Genomic DNA, 15,392 nt, shown 5'->3' on the forward strand with positions numbered 1-15,392 from the left:
TGTGCATATACTACAAAATTGCTGAATGCATGACTTTGTATAATGAGATTTTAAAAAAATGACATGGCAAAACATGATTTATAAATGAAACCACACTGTGCTATGCACATGTACTACAAAACTGCTGAATGCATCACCTCACACGATGAGATTAAAAAGAAAATGACATCGCAGGACACGATTTACCATTGAGCTACACTTTACTATGTACAATGAAACAGCACATCAGTGCTTCTGGTATGCAGAAAAAGAAAATTAACTGAGAAAAAATTGCAGGGCACCATTGAAGCAAGCCAGCGTATCATAGCTCGTGATGTGAACAAAAATAAATCTACATATATGTACAACTAGTCTTTACAAATCACTGTGCAGGTGCCTTCCGCTGCAATGAGGGCCCGGGCGAGGGTACCAACGCCTTGCAATTATTCGTGGACCACGTCACCGAGAAGTTGAACCTGGCGCAGCTTTCCAATGATGCCTGGCCCTGCCGTCTGGTGTTTGCGGCTAGTAACTCCAGCGCCTTGGCCTGCCGGTTGCCCACATCTCGCAGCTGCGGCATGAGCTGGAAACCAAGAAATGTGTTGCCATTATCATCTATAAATTCCCTGCTACCGACTCTTCGCTGGAAGCTTCTGTTCGTGAAGAGTTTCAGTGTGTGCAACAATTTCCTCTCTGTTGAAAATCCACTGACCCAACGGCATCCATGAATGGTGCTTGGTTCACCGCACAACCAACGCACTTCGTTTGGACAGACCAAAGCGGTGCCGGAATTCATTTTCGCTCATCTCATCAAACGCATCTCACGCCTCTAACCACCTCTGCATGAGAGGCAACCAAGCAGCCCTTTTCAGGGCTACACAATCGTTTGCCCGGCTTTACGCGATGACCGACACAATCTCCTTCCGAAACCCTAGCTGCTGCAGTATGCAAAACATACAGCAAGCAGGTGTAACACAGGTGCAAACATGTGCATTTGTGTATGATGGCTATGTGAAAAAGTTATATAACGAGCTTGCTTTTTGAACAGTATATTTAGCAATAGCACATTTTCAGTTTCACTTTTGAAGCAATTGACAAAATAGGGAAACATTTCAAGATGTTGAACATTTTTGCAATGCAACTTTTTTGCTACATTTCACCATAACTGCAAGGCAGGACACCTGTTTATTCCATCTGACAGTTATGCATACAACTAGCTCCTGCAACCGTTTGCCAAATTTTTTTTGCGCAGCTTTTTGTCTTTATGCCCACAGATGTCATCTCTTCACAAACATATGCCTGCACGCATGAGCATCACCTGTGAGCATGTAACACCATCTACAGTTAATCAAAAACATCAGTGAAACTTACGTGTTGGGGCACGGGGAAGATCCTGGGCCACATCCTCTTCAGCCACACCAGCAGCAGCTGGAGCAGGGCTCACCTGTTATAGTAAGAAGTTTCTTGATTGACACACTGAGTGCAATAAGAAGTATGGAGTGGAAGTGGACAATAGCAATGTTTTTTTAGAATGTTTCAACAGCGGCATGCTATGACACACAGACTTCGGAGAGAGGGGTGGAGGGAGGCAAGCCTACTGGGGGTGTAGGAAAAAACGTCCCCGGAGTATACGTCCCCTGAATAAACGTCCCCTGAATAAACGTCCCCTGAATAAACGTCCCCGTTGGCATGGCTCTCTAGGAAAAAAAGTCCCCAAGTGAAAAATTTACCGAAAAACGAATCCAATGCGAACTCACTTGACAAAACACTGCATTCTGCGTTCGACACTTCGCAAATTTTACGCCACGTTGGGTTAAAAAAAGAATGAAGGGAAAGCCGAATCGTATGTCCAATAACCCTCGATCAGGAAATCTTCAGTTTTCGTCGTCCCGGCAGTATAGTCCTCACACAGGTTTTGAACACTCTGCTGCATGGCCATGACCGCTGCTTTGCGCCTCTTCTTTCGGGGTGCACCGACTCGAGACTGGGCCATCTCCAATGTCACGGTGGCTTCTTCGGAGCGCAAGGCGCCAGAGGCCCTCCCCACTGTTGGGCGGCTGGGGCCCGCGATGCTTCCCAGGCTCTTCTGTTTCAGGCCTCCGCATGATTGTTCGTCCTGTGTCCTCCATGAACAGTGGCCGAGTAGGCGTTCCACATAGGAGTAAACTTGAATTTCAGTAAACTACAATCTTCGCGCGGATCTTTTTTTTTTTTTTTATAGTGGGAAATAAAGAATTGGTCACTTGAAGGTGCTACGTTTGAGGGACCCCATATGGGGACGTTTTTTCCGACAACGCAAATGGGGACATTTCTTCCAGGGACGTTTCTTCCGGGGACGTTTATTCAGGGGACGTATCTTCCGGGGACATTTATTCCGGGGACGTTCTTTCCGGAACCCGCCTACTGGCTACGCACCTCACTCGACTCGAGGGTCTGAGAAATGGGTTGGAACACGTAGGGTGCTCTAATGAGCTTCGAAATATAGTTCGCGGCTGTTCTTTCGTCATCAGCGCAAATGTGGCTGTTTTGCTTTCTGTTCTGAGCGGCACAACGTGTTAAAACCTCAGCCAACGCGGCGGCCGGGTGATTCACTCGATATTGTTTGAAAAAGTAAAACTGACAGCGCGTAATGGCTCGAAGCAAATGAGCACACTAATTCGCAGCATACAAGTAACAATGATATTCTAAGCCAGTGCTTACCGATTCAGATCACCCGAACTCTGGGCCTCGCTTACTGTCGACCCGCGCGGTCCCTGTCAAGCACGACGCGGCCGCGGTAACCCGTAATCTGGCCGCCTCCGGTGCCGCTGTAAAGCACAAGCGGGACGTGTAAGATGACCGACCACAATACAATTGTGCTCGCACTCACCTCTGCTGCTCTCGGAGTTTGGCAAGGCTGTGGTGTTACGCGCAGGGACTTCGTTCAAAAGCGCTACCAGCTCCTGCCACATGTCGTCCCGGTCCTCCCTCGTGAACGACGGCTCCAGCGGGCACGACAGCGTCGCGATCTGTGGATGCTCTTTCACAAAAGCCAGCAGAAGCTACTTTTGACGATCAGACACCCGAGAACCAACGCAGACGTCGCGACGGGACGACATTTTGAAACTGCGTCAGCCGCTACTTTTCTTTCTTTTTTTTCGCGTTCGCGACACCATCTAGCGACGACGTCAAAAAAAACTAACATTATTAAATATTATCACTCAAAGCTGTTGCTGTTTGAAAGAGTGTTTGAGCTTGAAAAGCAAAAACAATAATTTTCTGTAAAGTAATTATATTTATTAAAAGGCGAGAAACGCTTCACGGTTCCCGTGCCGACGTCACAGGATGCGCGTCTACTTCCGGAAAGCTCTCCGCTTCACGATTGGCTGTTCTCTTCCTTTCGGCGGTTCTAGGCGGGAGAGCTGCGCCTCCTCTCACTTTTGTGACGTAGGCACCGCAGAACGAACGCGAACGAACAAAGATCTCCGATCGCCCCCGGGAATTCGATTCAATCCCCGATAGGGTGCGGTTTTGTCTGGCTCAGTAGCACCGCCTGGCCGAACTTAGATTCCCTCTCGCATACCGAGCCACCGTCGGACCAGCAGAAAGAAGTGCCGCGTCTGAATTCCCTCTAGTCCGCGACGACCTGGCAGAAAACGGCGCAGGACAACACACGACTGTGCATCACCCACCGCCCCGTCGTAAGAAACCCCGCTATCTTCCCCGCTATCAAGAAAAAAAATTTAGGGGCGAAGCACCTTAGGGCCGAGGCTTGTACGTCCATCCGCGTCCGGCCGTCACGGTACACGAAACCGGAACCGAAACCGACAGGACCGTGTACAATCGAAACCGAAAACATCAGGGAAAAAATTTACTAGCACCACGTACAATCGAAACCGAAAACCTCTGTGAAAAAAGTTCAACAAAAGGTGAAGAAGCACAAACATAAAATGACAAAACACTGTAAAAACAAGGAATCTAAAGGGTAACAAAAGGTGAACAAGCACAAAAATAAAATGACAAAACACCGTAAGAACACCTACATTAGGCGCCCATCAATAAAGCATGCGACAGCACAATGCACGCTGCAGTGAAAAATACACGAGGGTCACGGGTGATTTGCGGTAACACCGAACGTTGCTCACGTGCTTCGCCCACTCATCATCATTCACTTCGTGAAGATGCGGTGATACAACGCTTGGGTGATAATGTATTTTCTTTTTTTTTTTTAAATGCGAAGCATTTCTTAGCGAACCTCTGGCACTTTGAGCGTTTCTATCTACGTATCTATCTATCTATCTATCTATCTATCTAGCCGCCTACGTCTGGGTGCTCTCATGATCGCCTTCTTAAGTTGGTGTAGACCAAAATTTGCATGAGAGGGTAAGAGGATTTGACGAATACGATTTCCGGGTCATGACATGAATAACGTTAAAATCCTGTCGCGTACGTCGTCAAACCCTTTCCACTAGACACGTGTGGCACATACCCGTTTACCACGGGCCGCGGTGTACGGGTATGCGCCACAGGTGATTGACAGTTTATATCTACCCAGGAACGGCGAGAACAGGCGTTGCTAACTTAAATGCTAGAGCGTTAAGGAAAACCAACATCGGCAGCGTTGACTCAGCGAATGGAAATAATAAAAATTGGGATCCCAGCAGGAATCGAACCCAAGCATTCTGCGTGGCAATCAGGTATTTTACCACTGAGCCACAGCAGGTCTATAAACTGGTTTGGAAAAACAGACTACGCAGGCGTACTAACGGTGCAACGTCAATTGTGGTTGTCGTGCTGGCTATCTAATTTTACAAGACAGCAATAAACACTACATTATACTCCTACGATGTGTACTCCTACGATACAGGCGTCATATCAGGTGAACGTCTGTAGTTCCAGTGTTGGCTCCTCTTTTATAGCAGTTTAATAAACATTACATTTGTATTCCTATGATTCAGGAAGCTATATTGGAGCATTGCTCGACCCCGGAGGAATACATTGACGAATGTTACATATGATATCCACATCACAGCACCGTAAAGTGCACTTCGTCCACCAGAACGACGCAGTGTCCTCTTCATTTCTTACGAGGCTAGGCGATGGCCTCATGCTGACCGAGGATGATGCCAGATTAATTGACAGCCGCTTTGTAGACTAGGCTACGTAAGCCACATACGCCCAGGTAGTCTACGAATACGACAAACACCATCCACTGAAGTTGGTCTACGTAGCACTATCCAGGCCTACCAGCCTCGACGGCCTATACCTCACCAACGCGAAGGATGGCTTCAGGTTCCGACATGTCGCCGGCTCTGTCGACAGACAATTTGTCGACAAAATGATCGAGGCATCCACGAATTCCAACAGCTCTACTATACCACATACTTCACTACACATGGACCCCTTGACACCACGATCACGACCGGATCTTATAACAAGTCGTGACCAGCTGCTGGTGCTCACTGATCACGGTGATGATGCCCTTGTTCAAGAACTATGAAGAACTTCTTGCACACATGCACACGGGTTCGTGAAACGTGCGTGCGTTTTCGGGACACGTATAAGCACTACACATCAGCTTACCGCTTCTGGTTTTGGTAATACCCACGTTGCCATTGGCTGCGTTACCCAACCGCAAACAACTGGTTATATAACACATATGCGGCTCTTCAACATATATATGTGTGCGTGTAAAATATATACAAATCTTTAGCGTCATTTTGTAAGGTGTCGCTCAGTAAAAAAAGTTACGCCACAGTCACCTACCCGCCACATGCTTCGCATAGCATAGACTCCCACGGTACGTGGGATCTGCCGAATTTTTTTACTAACGGTACATTCGACTGGTCGTTTTAGAGCGGTCGGGTGCTCTGACGACGCGCGTCCCATTCGCTCCGAATACGTTCGGCTGGTTCTTTCAGAGTGCCGCGCTCCAACTCGAATCGCTCCGAGGCGCTCTCACTTTGACTTCGGAGCGCGACCGAGATCTGATCACGTGACTCCCGTGCCCCGTCTCTTTGCGACAGAAGATGCCGTGACGTGTGTCCTCCTCCGGCCTCCAATTGCTCTGGAGAGCGGCTGCGTGTTCGGCTCGGACACACGTTCTCTGGCTCGGATCAAGAGCGGGCTCCGCATTGAGTCAGAGTGCAGTGGCGCCTAGCCGAAATGTACCGCGAGATATCGGTTGTCTGCAATAAAGGATGTTACCGCGCGAAGCAAATGGGGATGAGATATGCCCCCCCACCTTCCTTTCCGAGGAATACTTGTCCCTCGAGCAGGTGGGGTGCAAACTTGAACATCCTGGCGGCTCCCCTCGGCTGCACGGCTCCCCCTTGGCCCGGATGGAACAACGGCCTGCGGCCCTTGCTCGATCGACCCTTGGCCATCGCTGCCTCTCAACGCGAGGCTGGTCGTGCAAGCCTCCAAGGCGCCTGATGATCCTGCTGCCGCTTCGCACCGACGCGTCTCGCGAGCTCGCGCAAGTGATGATGGATGATGATGATGCTCTATCACCACATGACAAGTACCCACAACATAAGTAGGCCAAGGGTCGGGTAATAGAGCTTTAAGGGAGGGAAATAGTAAATTAGTTTAGTCTGATACATTATACTCTGAAAACTCTAGTGTCGTTGATTTCACCACCATAGGTTTATTAATGTCGAAAAGTTTCACTTTTAACTTTCTCGCCGAAAACTCCAATGGGGACGTCACAGAATTCAGTGTTGTTTTTTTTTTTTTTTCGTACTTTAGCCATATTGGCTCAACGTAATTTCCTGAAACTTGACATGTTACGTGTCTGGCCTCGTCAGAAGCCAATGCACCTTATTTTTACCGATTAAGAACTACGTATAGGCCCTAGTAGAGACGGTCAAGATCTATGACGTCATCACGACTGTTGCGGGAACTTCAATGTGGCAGCGCCACCGTATTTTCCCTTTGCGCGTTTTCTCGCTTACCAAGCGTCTTCTCGCAGCAATCGTGGTGTTTTTGGCATCGTGAATGAGTAATCTACTAACGCGAGAAAAATCGTTTTTCTCTTTAGTGTCCTTTAATTTAGTAGGAAGAAATGACATATTAATAGCAATTAAAAATAAAAACTCAGGTGGGTCCCACGCACTGTGTTAATTGGTGTTATGCTAAGTCGCCAACATTAAACGGGCTGTGGCACATTGCTTGACTTTGAGACAAGTGCACGAAGTGGACGAGTGCCATGAGGCGTACCGACGATATTGTGAAATTCGAGTGCATGGTTGAGTGCCTGACCCATCAACGGCACTGTGACACCTAACGGGAAGACCGACGTAACGTTGGCACTGGCGTTCGAGCACAGACGTCAGTTACATCGGATAGAGATGCCGCCGCGTGACTTTCCTAAGCGGAGTTCGTTAGCGCATGCTTGCGGGGCCGTGCAACGCCAGAGTATAAGTGGCAGAGTCATAATAGCGCATATTGTCACGACGTTGTAACGTTTACTGCCTTGTTATAAGAGCCAATAGTGTGCTAGTGTAGCCAAGATTGCACTGCACTAACATTCGGCAACAGTACAGGTAACGAAAATTATCCGCTTGTAGCCAACGTTATCGGCAGCACTAGCAAGCACTCAGCTATATACTGTCTAGTGCACTACACACGCGGCCAACTTTGTCTAGTGCTCCATTAAGGCGTGCCTCATAATGAGACCGTTGATTTGGGCCCATGAATTCTTATTATTCATTCATTGCCGGTGACGTTGCGCAAGCTTTATTATATTTGGTGACGTATAAGGCATCATTTCACGTTAAATTACACGGCGCGCATCTGCACGGAATTACGAGAATTTCTCGCTATGCATGCTATGAGCAAAACGGACGACCATATAATGTTTTCTACCTCATCTACATGCCAAGTTTTATATTTAGGACTTTCATGAAAAACACATATATGTAATGTAAAAAACGAGTGCAATTGTTCGCTTGGGGCGCTTAAATAAGAGGTTACGTTACAAATGGTAAAATTATGTTTGCTAAGGCATCAGTGTAAATATTTAGCCACTAAAAACGCGCGTAACTATAGCCGGCGTATGAGCTGACCTCTCTGTATTGCACGCTTACACAAAATAAGATAAGCGCGGCTGTTGCGAGGGTAATGACTCGATGACACCAACAAAGAGAAATGTTGGCGCATCACGAATCGTGCCCAGCAAGCTCGCCACGTCTGCGCAGATCAAATAAGCCTCTCGCACGTAAAGCACAAACACAGCGCGCCAAAGGCGCAAAGCCGCGTGGGGCGCTCAGTGGTGAAAGCAAATCGCTGGGTGCTGTAGCGGCATGTCGTTAGCTGCCCTGCTTGTTTTGTAGCATTCAGCTTTCCATTGTCCCATTTGTACCTAATGAAGTAGGCTTAGTTGGGACGTGAAGCGAATGCCGTGTGTTGTGAAGAAAAAAACAAAAATTTATTGCCTTTATACAACTCGCTGTCCCGCCGCCATCGTCCGAAACAAAATAACACTACAGGAAAGCATCCGCATAAAAAACATTGCTGTCTATGTAAGTTTGTTCTCACGAGCACGCGTGTGTTTATCATTGCATGGCATATCATGAGAGGGAGTGACTCGTGTGGGATGTATCTGCTGACCTCAATACACTCGATGCGTGTACAAAAGACGAAAAAAAAAAGAGGGTGTAGTGGAGAACCACGCCTGTGCATAACATGAACTACGGCTGTGAGTTTAGAACTTGGAACAGCTTGTTTCCCGTAAATGACGAGTCTATAACATTATTTCTCTTTTAACATTACATGTAAATGAAAGGTGCGCTAGGGAAATTGTACACAAATGGTACGGAGTCCACGGGGGAGTTCCACTCCACGCTCACTCTCACAGACTCACCGTGAAAGAGCACATTCACTACCCCGCATGCCGATGTGGTGCAATCTGGAACAGCAAGCTATGTCTTATTGTTGTCTTTGGCGCAAGCAGAGGTCTGTTGTCGAAGCATTCTACGAGGCACATCTGTTTTACGTTAGCATATTGGCATCTTTCCCTCTTACAAGGCGAGCGCATCATGATGGCGGTAGTAGAAATTTAGAATGAACGCGATCACCATCGAGTGCCCTAGAGTGCCCGGCGATGAATGTAAAGTCGCATCAACATCTGCCACTTCTTTACTTTTCTTGCATAAGTTCGACCGACAAACAATTCACCCACTTTCAGGTATGTGTGTTTGCTTCCTTGTAACGCGGACATTGCCATGTATGACTAGTTTGTACATCGTGCGTTTGTGTAAATGATAGTGCGGCGATGTTTAGGCACACTTACGCATACATTGTTATACATGTGTGCTTTCCTCGCACTTCAGGCCGCCACGGTGGCCTACGTGCTTGCGGTTCTCTCCTGCCGCCCCAGAAGACGCGGGTGCCGCACTTATATGGAGACGAAATGCCAGAGGCTCGTGTACTGTGTGGTGTCAGCGCACATTAAATAGCTCCAGGTGGTTGAAGTTGTCCGGAGCCCTCCACTACTGCGTCTCTCATAGCCTGAAGCGATGAAAAATCCTAGGAACCCGGGGTGTCGCTGCAGCCAAAACGTTTCGACACGCGGATTTGTCTTCTTCAAGGCTGCAACAGACAAACGTTGCAGCCTTAAAGAAGACAAGTCCGCTGGTCGAAACGTCGGCTCCAGCGACACCCCGTGTTCCTAGGATTTTTCATCGCTTCAAGATTCCATCTTCCCCTGAGCTTCTTCATAGCCTCAGCCACTTTGGGCTGTTAAACTCCACAAACCAACCAACTAACCTTTTCTCGCACTTTACTTTTGACCCCTCTTTCCCTTTGCCCACTATGTAGCCTATGGTAGTCCATCTACAGGTGAGACTGCTACGACGCCTATCGTCTTCCATTACCCGAACACTACAACAACCAATGAATCTTTGGGTAAAGGAATAACCCGGCGTGAGACTGTAACGAGAAAGCAAACAGAATGGTCCGCACAGACCAGGGATCCGAGTCCCGTCACGTCGGGAAGCTCTCTCGGCCAGTACGTGCGCGGTTGGCACATCCACGCCGTGCGTGCACCGTTCAGTGAGCCGCCCATTGGCTGCGCCAGTGAACGTGTTCTTCGTGCGTCGCTCCGCGTTCGGGCTGCATAGTCCACGAACGTGCGGTCGATTCTCAGACCTTCGCTGTGCCTAAGCATGAGCATTGTCTTACTAATTGGCGAGCCTCGGTCGTGAAAGGTCGTGGATGGGCGCGTTTTTCGCCCCGGTCGCGGAGAGCACTCGTCGTATACGAGCAACCGAAGTGTATTGAGTGAACACGTCATGCGAACAGGGGAGTTCCTTTATTCCTTCCACTGTGTCAACTCTTTCTGATCGCTCGCTCTAAGACAGTTGTCAACAACTTCCCTCCTCCTTCGATTCATGAAAATAAATATTCCTTGATGCAAAGAACTACAGTGTCATAATATTCACGAAGGAAAACACGCGAAATCCAGCGGCTCCTAAAAACCACAGCATACAGTATCACGAAACTCTGTATATGAGAAATGCGGCACTAAAGAAATCATGGCAGCTTCGCTCTAGTGGTGCCAATGATGAGCTGAGCTTCCTCGCTGCTCTTTCTTTTTACAGCGAAAGCTGTCATCACATCACAACGGGGTAGTTGTCCGCCGCCGGTGTCCGTAATCGCTATGCGCGAGGGAGAGAGAGAATAAACGTTTATTTTGAGCAAGCGCAATGTGCGGCCAAGGTGGACGAAGTAAGAAAAAGCGATAGGAAGAAACGTATCATAGCTATACCGTACATTAATTGCGTATCTCACAGGCTAAAGAACGTAGCAAGTAGATACGGCGTTAATGTTGTTTTCACGGCTGCCAATAAGCTAGGTAAGATATGTGCCGCTGTGCAGAGGAAGAATGAGCGAGTAAAAGACGAGAAGCGAACCGATATTTGTTTCGTAAAACACACCAACAAATTCACTGATTGCCGTACAAGTGTGGTGTATAGGGTTCCTTTCAGGACAGACGGGCCGCTGCAGAGATTATTAGAACATAAAAGATCACAAACCTGAGGCTCACCTTCTAATCTGTCGTGACATTGTTGAGATTCTAAGTGCACGCCAAAATTCAATGAATGCGCAGTTTTGTACCGACATAGGAATGAAGAAACAGGTCTGATGATTGAGGCATGGCATATAGAGAATTATGGTAGCGCATACGTGAGCCAACCGTCGATTAACTTGCATAAAGATGAAATCAAATGTCTTAGCAGTTATCTTTCGCATAGGCCCCCACGCGTGCCGGATTGATAGGTTCGCCTATTGCATGGGCATGCGCAGATAAGTTTTCGTGCCTTCTTTCTTTTCCGCCGCTGTGCGTCTCTTCAGTTGTTAGTCGGCGTTAGTGGTGTCCCGACTTCTTTCTCGTGTCCGTGTTTGTACGCCCTGTATTTTACACCGAAAGCTGTTATGAGATCATTTCAACGGCCGTTTTTGGCACCGTAGTTGTCCGCCGCCGCAGCCGGTGTCCGTAACCACTGTCGCACGAAATAAAATAAAAAAGAAATAAGATAAAATTTCTACGATGGAACGAGGTTCGAACCTGGGCCCTCTGCGTGGGAGCCCAGTGTTCTGCCTCAGGGCCATCCCGGTGCTTGAAAATGCGATGCAAAAAGACCCTATACAGGCTTCATGTCGGGAAGAAACCACATTAACATATATAGTGTGGTAGAAGAGTAAAATAACAACCAGGCGTCACACAAACGCGAATGCTGTAACCGGGCGTCACACAATGCAAATTGCGCAACGAGTGGGTTGTTGAATGCTTCCAACCTATTACAAAGGGCTCTGCCATAATTCTTCGTCGTCATCAGTCACAGCATCAACGAAGTACACATAATGCCTTACAGGTGTTTAGCGAGTACCACGGTTCTCCGCAGAATGACGAAAAATTGCATAGTGGCTGCTGCCCTACTTCACTAAAATTATGATGATTTATAGCGTAGTGGGTTCCTGGAAAGTGCACTTCTATTGGTTGCCAAAGGAGCCCATTAGGCTTCCATAATCCATTTTCTCAGGCTCTCAATAAAGTTAATTTTTTCTCTCTCTCGCTCTCCGTTTCTCCGGTTAACGTATGTTATGAAGCGTGGTGGGATAGTTAAATAACGACCGGGCGTCACACAATATGAATTACGTAAATAGTGGGTCGTTTAAAGCTTTCAACCCATTACAAAGGGCTCAGCCATAAATCTTCATCGTCATCAACCTCCGCAATTACAAAGTGCACATAATGCCTCACAGGTGGTACCTCGCTTCTCCGCAGAATAACGAATAATGTAGTGGTGGGTGCTTCCCAACTTCCCAAAAATTATGATTTGTGGCGTAGTGGGTACGTTGCTAATGTACTTGTATTAGTAGCCACAAGAGAGTTTATAACGGGCTCTAGAAATGCCGCTCTTCCAGCTTTCGCTGCGACTGCGCCGCGCTTTCCGCGCAGGCCTGGCGTTTTTTAGAATGAATAGCTCAGCTCTCTGTTATTCTAATGATAAGTTTACTTTGGCTAACGCTGAGTAGAGCACAGGCTCTCACGAAACACTCACTGCATTACTCGGACGTTCTCAGCCTATTGTTGCATTGTTGTCAGAGCAGCGGATCTGCATGGTGCATTGAATAACTAAAAAGCAAACACATCCAAACAGTTTCAGAGCTCAATGAAAATTATATGCTGGGTTGAATAATTAAAGTAAGCCAAAGGTGATCGATAAAATAAGAAAGAAGCAAGATATGGTCACTGTTGCTGAGGAATTTGGCTATTGAGATGCTCGCATTAGCGAACACGTTTACAGCGCTGAGACGAAAATATGAACGTGAAATACAGAATCGGCGCCAGTCCACTTCATGTAATGCTTGCGTATTCACTGTGCTGAGCATTGTAACGCGCTTGATTTCAAACCTAAGCCAAATCTCTTTTGTGACTACACGGCTTATAGTCATAGGCGTGCGCAGGGTTCTCCATCGAGGGGGGGGGGGGGGGGGGGGCAAGTTTCTCTGCAACGCCCTGACCCCATTGGTCGGGCCCGTAAGAAAACGAGCTCCGCAATGTATGCAAAGATGAAAATGAAGCGACGATGTGCTTCTTGTAAAGGCTTATTATTATGATGTACTATTACGTCTTCTCGTCTGCCTTTGTTAACTGCCAATATTTTCTTTATGTGTAATTGAATTTTTACTATTTGTATTGTTGTATTGTAACGATTCAATATGGCCTTCCTGTAAAGATCCCTGATGGGATCGACAGAGTAAATAAATAAATCAATCAATATTCGAGGTTTCAAGATAGGCCGCTCCGACATTGCCTACCTTCCAAAGTTTTCTAGAGAGAGAGAATAAGAATAGAAGAAAGGCGGAAGGTTAACCAGGGCCTAGCCCGGCAGGCTACCCTGCACTGGGGAAGGGGGAAGCAAAGTAACTGTTGCTGCCAACGTAAATCTAAGGAACGAGAAGCAAGAACAACAGCGAGGAATAATGCAAGAAGATAGGTGCAGGCAACTCTGGAGGCGCTCGGCGCTGAGAGGTTTTGCTGCGGGGGAAAGAAATTGGACGTCAAAACGAAGGGTTGGAAAAGAGTAGCCTCCATTCGGAAGGTGCACAGAGCGAAGGTGGCGCAGAAGGACGCTGATGGACCGAAGGAGCGTTTCGAGAAAGGCGGAGCTGTGGCAAATCGGGATTACTAACTGCACTGCCGTCTGAAATATTTGTCGTCCGTGCCTTTTTCCCTACATAATTCCTTGTTTTTAAGTGCGTATTGATGTGGGCGCCGATACCGTAGGGCGTATTGCATTGGGGCTTGACAAAATCGAAAGGCCCTGAGGGAAATATCTCTCGCGATCTGCGCTTTACTGCCTGAACAAAAAACAAGTTGTAAACGGAATACAAAGAAGACAGACGCTTCCAGTGCAGGAGCTAGGCATCCTTTGTGTTGCGAATGGCTGTGCGGGACAAAATCAACGCATGAAATACGGTGATAAAGACCATTTCGCTCTTTCTAGTCGTTTTCCCGTAGGCACTGAACTTTGAGTGCCGGAAATAAAGCTTGCATCTCTTGGCACGACATTCATGTCGCTCATTTTTTTCGTCCCTCCGTATAAAACGTAGAAATGCACAGAGTCACCGGATCTAAAACACGGATACATCTTTCCGTGTCGCCAACTGCACTGTGTTAGCAAGACTCAATTGTTAGAAGGCAGCGTACATCGACGATTGAATTAAGTTACTAGACGGGAGGATCGAGACATTTATACGGTTGGTTGGATTGATATCTCAGCGTCGACGTCCAGACGAGTGAGCTTGTGATTTTCGGTTCTTTCACAATAAAAATGAGCTTAACCTAACATAATCTAACAGTGTCATTGAAAATACGCCTTTGTTGCAATTAATGTTTAGTAATTTCACTGTTGCATCGCTTTAATGGCATTGTTTCGAACAAACAGTTCAGTGAATCAGAACGAAACTCACAGCAAAAAATTCGAAGCAGGCAAGTTCACTCGCATCAGAGCCCGACGTTTCTTCTTTCCACATTAATTTCTTGCCTACAGAGCTATTCCACAGCACACACACATGGCTCGTTATGCGGGACGTAATGAAAAGACAGCTTTTCTGCGCGATGTCTCACTTTCACATGTCGTGCTTCCTTTTCACGTAACTATACGCGACTATGCCCGCATATTATTGAATACATTTCTATTCTTGACATGCGCTGCTTTTTGGTATAACAGCGAATAGAACAAAGTACTCGTTGTGTTGCAGGTGGTTGAAGACAGTCAGCGGCAGTATGTCATTAGGAACAGCTGAGTGGCTTAAGCTGTATTCTGCTCACTGAATGCCTCGTTATCGAGCACACGAACACTGCGGCCCTCCATTGTCAACGCACTGCACTCAAAGGTTAAAGAGAAGGCGCAAGATAAATTGAGAGATATTAATAGTTACCGCTTGTTATTTACAGATTGCATATTCTCAGTGTTATCTGAGATAGTGCGTAGCTTCATCGTGATATCTGAATTAGCATGTTTCAATGGAATGCGGCATTGAACCTTGTGTAACTCCTCAGTAAACTGAACCTCGACTATGATGCATGAGAATGGGAGGCAAGGTCAAAAAAGGACCTCATATATTCATATATATATATATATATATATATATATATATATATATATTGTAGCGAAGCGTTCCTACTGAGTAATGGGTAATGGGTCGTCCTCTCGAGCGCCTTCCAGTGGGTCGTTCTCTTCTCTGAGAGCACGCTCCTCGTGCAGAGAGTCGGCCCCGCTTTGACTGTCGCTGCCGTGCGCCGTCGCTGAGTCCCCGTTAATAAACGTCGTGACAATATATATATATATATATATATATATATATATATATATATATATATATATATATATATATATATATATATATATATATATATA

The 15,392-nt window shown here is 46.9% G+C and overlaps 1 long non-coding RNA gene across 1 annotated transcript; it reads right to left on the minus strand.

The window, feature by feature from the left end:
* Positions 1–491: 491 nt before the first annotated feature.
* On the minus strand, positions 492–3,013 carry LOC125759685 (uncharacterized). The gene is made up of 4 exons (XR_007417306.1): positions 2,849–3,013; positions 2,680–2,786; positions 1,351–1,423; positions 492–562 (listed from the first exon to the last, which is right to left on the minus strand). It is a non-coding gene; the product is annotated as an uncharacterized LOC125759685 (long non-coding RNA).
* Positions 3,014–15,392: the final 12,379 nt, after the last annotated feature.

The sequence above is a fragment of the Rhipicephalus sanguineus genome, chromosome 8, assembly GCF_013339695.2.
Source record: "Rhipicephalus sanguineus isolate Rsan-2018 chromosome 8, BIME_Rsan_1.4, whole genome shotgun sequence".
Classification (NCBI taxonomy): domain Eukaryota; kingdom Metazoa; phylum Arthropoda; class Arachnida; order Ixodida; family Ixodidae; genus Rhipicephalus; species Rhipicephalus sanguineus.